Source organism: Schistosoma haematobium, chromosome 6 (genome assembly GCF_000699445.3).
Source record: "Schistosoma haematobium chromosome 6, whole genome shotgun sequence".
NCBI classification, from domain to species: Eukaryota; Metazoa; Platyhelminthes; class Trematoda; order Strigeidida; family Schistosomatidae; genus Schistosoma; species Schistosoma haematobium.
In genome coordinates, this window is record NC_067201.1 from 4,063,618 (window position 1) to 4,070,935 (window position 7,318).

The window sequence follows — 7,318 nt, forward strand, 5'->3', positions numbered from 1 at the left end:
CCTGAAGGGAAGCGGAAAAGAGGAAGGCCAAAGAACACATTACGTCGGATAATAGAAGCAGATATGATAAAGATGAATAACAACTGGAAGGAGCTGGAAAGGATTGCCGAGGACAGGGTTGGATGGAGAATGCTGGTGAGCGGCCTATGCTCCTTCACGAGGAGTAACAGGCGTAAGGAAGGACAGCACAGGCTGTACCGTCTGAGGTATTTTGTATTTATGATCTAATTTGTTCTATTTTCTTAAATCAGAACCGTTTAAATTAGACACGAAGTTTGTGTTTTGATATAATTTAGTACGCGTGTCTCAAAAACGCTTTGTAAGCTATACAGAAGAACGTAGTCCGGCCTATTCTAATACATTTTTGCTTCGTCAGTACTGCGTTCAAACTGTATATTGGCAGTTCGGTCGTTACACCAACTAAGCCACTATCTAAGGAATTCTGACCTAACCACTCATGTACTGTTTCACCCGTAACCTCCATGCAATCCCCAATCCTTCTGTACAGTCATTCAAGCCTCACAAAGCTTAAGCCTCCAAGAGTTTCTGGGGCTACAATTGATAATACTCGGTCAGTCGATATCAAACAAGTACCTAAAGTTGCGCGCTCAACAGTTCGAAATAAACCACCATTCTTTGTACCATAGCAATCGATTCACTTCAAATTTTTAATTGTTTGCCCTACACTGATACTATAGATAACTTTGATAGTCTGGACGCACTCAATTACGTTTGACAGATAGCCGTAAGTACGCTACACTGAAGGGCGTGAAGAATATTTCAACAGACAGCAGGGTCTTTCTTTGATGTTAGCAAACGTTAAAGTTATAGTTACCTGGTGATTTACTTATTATTATTATTATTATTATTATTAATATTCACAAACATCTCATGGGTACATAAGTGTTGTGAAGAAACCATTTCAAAAAATGCAATAATACACAATTTTCAATAATGTCAGCATTATACGTGCCATTTAAAAAAAATTTAGAGCAATAGTAGAATATTAATAATAATAAATCGGGTCTGTGCAATTGAGAAGAATATTGAATTGAGTTTAAAGAAGGAAATGGAGAAAATAAGGGAATAGAAATAAAGGAGACGTGAAATACGTAAACAGTCTAATAGGCGTGTTTACGAACACAGAACAAGAATAAACGACACTGTGTGTGTCGTTAAATTAGTAACAAAAAATAATTAAGAAAAAACAACTTATTATTGTAGTAAGATATGACACTAGATTAAATGTTTGTGCAGTCATAGTTTTGAGTGATGCAATGGAAGTCTCAATCGAGTGAAAAAGATAATGAAATATAAGTATGTATGAGACATATATGCATAGTGAATATAAAACGGGTCTGAGAAGTTAATTTAAGTGTAACACAAGTTATTGTCTTGATTACAAACTTCGTAATCTTAAGAGTATTTATTTAGAAGGAAAGAAGAGAGAAAAGAAGTGAACACCTAGTGAAAAGTTTCATCCATGATAAGAATAATAATTGCGTAATGAATATCAACCTCAGAAGGAAACCAACAATTTAGAAAAATAAAATAAAAATCCTTTAATGCACTCGGATGAATACATTTAGATTTATGTAGTAGTATACAGAGTGAAACTGGATATTAGTATAAATATTTGTGCAATAATAATTAAGATTGATGCTATGAAAGTCAAAATTGATTTCAAAGGACAATCTGGAGTTAAATATGTTTAGAAGGATAAGAAGATATAAAAAGAATATCTAATGTGTAAACAAACTGAATGTTTGTGACCCTTGTGAAGCCTTATTCCATAAACTTGTAGTTCCGATCATCAGACTATGGCAATCTTCCTCCTGTATTGCTTCTCTCTGTTACTGATTGAGTAAATTACTAATTTTAAGTTCATTCTATGTACTTACTCAGTCATCGCCTCACTTCTCTTCCAGACTGCCATATACACTACTTCTCATATCTCCCAGTATAAAACGTACCTTAAGGCTAAACCCAAACTTACCAAATGTTGGGCGTTTCAAATTAATCTGTTCTATTTGACATTATGATGGAAACAGTTGTTTTTATTAGAGTTTTAATTAAGGCCAGGTAGCCTAATTGTTTTTTAAAGCATCATCAACCTACCACTTATCACTTGCAAGATGAGCTATCTCCCTGATAAAACTAATCAGAGGAAGGAACTAAGGTTGACACAAATGAATAACAGTTGGATCCCACATTCAAAGTGACCTCAAGTACTCATGGCAGTTACTATTTAGCAACGAGAAGTGTGGGATCGTGCATTTTTGGGGAACATTGCGAAGTGTTATGTCTCACGGCCCGTTAAAATATCACGTAACAAATTTGCAGGTTAGAACACCGACTCACATGACCTTATCTCTATACTAAACCAATAATTCCCTAGCCGGCACAAGCAGCCAACAGTTGACTATGAGTCCTCATAAGTAAGTTCTTGCCTAGCTCGGCCCATACAGCCCAGAACACAAATATCAGCCACCACTGTATGAAACGTATATTTCAGACATGCTGCTCAACTATGACAGATAATAAGAAGCTCTTATTGTCGGGAACTATTGTGAGCTCTTTGTTGTTCGTAATCTACCAGTTTAAAGCATCTTGAAATCCAAAATTTGCTGACATTCAAACGTTCTTTTTGCTCACACGCTGATGAATTTTGTAAATTTAACGTCTTTCTAACTCCACCTGTAACTTTTCTAGGGTTACTGCCGGTCACAAGCCTACAAAAAAGAGGAGAGTTGGGCGTGGGGTCGACAACCCCGTCCCGCAGAAAACGGCCTTGCTGAAAAACGCTAAGCAGAATAAACAATTTGAAACATTTAGACTCTGACTTGGGGAATTTCTTTTCACAAGAATCATGACACCTCATGATGAAAGCCGAAATGCTTCAGAAGTCACGAGGCCGGTGCCCTTTCCAACGACCAGAGCAACAATTTATATAGGTACATGGAAAGTTCGGACAGTATGGGAGACCTGAAGTGCCAATCGAAAAGCCACGGAACTGAGGAGAAACAACTTCGCGGTACTCGGAATCTATGAAACACATTGGAGCTAATTCAAAGTTTCATTTTGAATGTTTTGTGTGTGAAAACCCCTCCATGCATGCACCTGCAGTTTGTTCCTACTGGTTCCTTTAGTTGTACATCTTGTTAGTCATTTTGATTCCATTTGAGTAGGTAACATTCGTATTTCAATTTATTTTTTATTTTTCTCAAGCCTGCAGACAGTTATCTGATCCCACCTTGTCGGGAATATCTTTATTGATTATCAGGTATTGAACTCTTTTGTATTAACTGTCTGCTTCATAATTTAGCACGCTAATTTGTGTTAAAGAAAACCTTGATTGTATAGCATAGACTGTACCGTTTGAGGTATTTTGTATCTCTGATATAATTTTTTCCACTTCTTAAATTAGGACCGTTTAAATTGAGCACATAGTTCATTTTCTGATATAATTTACCACGAGTGTCTGAAAAATGCTTGTTTGCTACACAGGAGAACGTAGCTTGGTCTAATGGAATAAAATTTGGTTCGTTAATTCCATGTTCGAACCGAATATCGGCAATTCAGTAATTACACTGGTTATAACTGGACGATTTGGACTTCGCAGGCGCCCTAACCTTTCTCTATCATAGACACAAACAAACAAAAGCAATAACCTCTGCAGCAGTGGGCATCAACATACAAACGGGAAAAACCAAGATCCTGGAATTCAACACAGCAAACACCAAACAAATCACATTTGATGGAGAAGCTCTGGAATAGGTGAAAACTTCCATATGGCTGGACAGCATCATTGATGAAAATGAAGGATAATGATGCGGATGTAAAGGAAAGTATTGTCAAAGCAAGGGCAACATTAGCAAAATTAAAGGATATCCACAGCTCGAAAAAGCTATCAGTCAACTTCGAACTCAGAATCCTCAACACAAACACCAAAGCAGCACAAACTGACTCTTCTATCGTTGTCATTTTACCAGAGACTAAAGAAATCAGCATGGCCATCAAACATGTGAAAAGCGAGAAAGAATCATGACCAGACAACATGAGAGCTGAAGCACTAAAGTCAGATATAGAAGTGGTTGAAATTATGCCTTACTTCCTAATCAGGAAGATTTGGGACGAAGGATAACTGTCGACGAACCGAAAAGAAGGATACTTCATCGAGATACCAAGGAAAAGAGATCTAAACGAGTGTCGTAACTGCGGAGGAATCGTACTGCTATCATTAGCAGGGAATATTTGCAACATAGTGTTGCTGAACCGAATGAGAGACTCAGTAGATGCCCAACTTCGAGGTCAATAAGCTGGAGTCCGTAAAGATTGAACGTTCGCAGACCAAATCGCGACACTACGGATCATTGTTGAACAATTAATTGGATGGAACTCATCAGTATACACCAGTTTCATCGACTATGAGGAACAGTTAGACAGTGTGGATAGGATAACATTATGGAAACCTGTTCGACACTGTGGAGTACCTGAGAAAGTCATCAACATAAACCGGGTTTCATACGACGAACTACACTATAAATTGGTGCATGGAAGACAGTTGACAAACGCATTCCAAGTGAGGATCAGAGTCCAGCAAGGCTGTTCTTACTCTCCCCTTCCCATTCTACTGATGGTTGACCGGATTATGAAGAACTCGACATCTGAGCGGAAACACAGAATACAATGGACAGTTTGGATGCAACTAGACGATTTGTACTTTGCAGATGATTTAGCTTTCCTGTCTCATGCACACCACCAAATTGAGATGAAGACAACTAGTGAAGCAGCAGCCTCTGCGTCAGTAGGCCTCAACATACACAAGGAAAAACCAAAATCCTCAAGTACAACACGGACAGCACCAACCCTTCCAGCTCTGGAAGAGATGGAAACTCACGTACCTGAATAGTGTCATCGTTGAACAAAGAGGATGTGACGCAAACGTAAAGGAGAGGATTGGCAAAGTAGGGGCCGCATTCCTACAGTTGAAGAACATACACAACTCAAAACAACTGTCAGGTAATACCAAAGTCACAATCTTCAATGAGAACGTCATGACAGTTAGTCCTGCTGTGGGGATTGAAACTTGGAAATCTACCACAGCCATAATCAAAAATATAAAAGAATTTCTGAAAAATTATCTGCGTAACATATTCCTCATCCGTTGGCCACACGCCATCAGCAACAGTCTACTTTGGGAGAGGACAGAAATAACTTCGAGTTGAGGAAGGAATTAGGATAATTCAAACATTGTTTTCCTCACTATATTTTAGTGATATACACAATCTTAAACTTTCAGCTCTTTTGAATCGCCTCCGCCTATACAGTCCTTTGTCTGTTCACCGCCATACTCGTAACTTGTTTACTTTAGCTTGTTTAAATATGCTTGCTTAAGAACTGATCTTATAGAAGGTAATAAGTCTAAGTAGTCATATATAAAGCATTTCATCGCAAATGACTAATTCTCAAGAGTTATAAACATCGAGTTCTCATCCTTCCCTTCTCCCCTCTATTTTTCAGCTCTCCCGTGATATACCGCCGAAAACACACATTTGAAACGTATAACCCTGTCTTACACCTTTGTTAACACATCCAATATTTGGGAACGCTATCATGACTGACAAAATAATATGTAAATGTGGACCTTTTTGACTGAATGGTTATGCATTTATCGCATTGTTTCTTGTTATAAAACAGCTCTGGACTTAACTTGCATTCATTATAGCCATCAGTTTCTCGTCACAACTCAACATCCATAAAGCGCACGAACTACTTTATTGAACACTCGAGTCTTACTAACACTCATAATTCAATGTCCGAGAACTTGTCCTTCTGTTTCTATGATCAATTTTGGCATACTCGAATCCCAATTTCAAAGACTTCACTAGACACTCCTGCAACTCAGATGACAACCTCAATAAAGTACTGGGATCATTCGATAACGTGAGATCAGCAGCTTCACGAAGAAATAGTCAGAAAACGTTACGCTTAGAATTCATAAACCAAAGACAACTATTTGACAACTCAATCCTGGCCCTTCCGGAAAAAGCATGACGCCGTCACACATTTCTATTTCTTTAACAAAATAAGTTAAAATGTCCTACTGACAATAACCGCTTAAATTCTAGAAGTTTGAAAACACCAGCTTTAAAGGACAATCCGCGGCAGGTGGACTGGAAAGCTTATCCTCAGCTTGATCCTGACGTTCACTGGGATTCCTTACTGCACACGATCTTACGTGATACAAACCAGTCTGTCCCAAAAGTCACCCACGGTTAAAAGCAGCTTAAGATTATATAAGGTCGCACTCTTTGTATTCTAAGACTTAAAAAGTAATAATGAATGGAATATAAAACGACGGGTAATAACAACACTTATAGGTATTTATAGGTACTTGACAAGAACAAGGATCCATTGCACAAAGGTTCCAGGAGGAGTTAGGTTTCAGCTTCAGAATAAATTAATCAAAGAATTTGTCTCTGATATGAAAAGTTTCCTCCATCATGCATTCTGTCTTTGAAAAGCCGAAGCCAAAGTTTCCCAGTTGTTAATCTTTAACGGATGGCGCGATCGACAATGACGGTGATGCCACAGAGCTCCTGGAAGAACAACATCTAATTAAGGACGCTCCTTCTTGACACGATAGGGTTCTCTCTGCTGTACAGAGGGAGGCTTCTTCAACCTTGCCAACACTTTAGTTTATTGTTCTCAGATACTCCAAGTCAAGCCGCGGTTCCAGACAGTTGGAAGCTGGCACATATCAAAGCAATATTCAGGCGAAACTGGCGCGGTAAACCTTCAAACTACCGTTTGGTAGTACATCTTTCGATACCCTCAAAGGCTAAGAAATGTTCGAGAAATGATGGTCTGCACGATCACTTTTTATCTATCAACATTTTTTGCCAAAACGACCCGGTTTTAGGAAGAGCCAATATGGTGACTGCGATGGATAGATGGACAACCATTCTTAGACGCAAAGGAGAGTCACACATAATATATCTCAACTTCTCAGAAGCTTACGATGAGGGGAATTATTGAGCTTAAGCTAAAAGATATCCACTCACCATTATCAGACTGACTTAATTCATATCTAAGTAATTAAAATTTTGAGGTCAGGATCAATTTTGCAACCTACTACCTGTGGTCTCGCACCTACAGAGCCTGCAAACCACCAGTCAGTTAGGATAGCACAAGACATCATCAACACTACTTTAAGGTGAGATCATTCTTGTTCATTTTTCATCAGTGTACCACTTTCAAGAGCACTTTATGGCCTACCTTTAAGTCTCATTATCCATTGCTTTATTTCTAACTG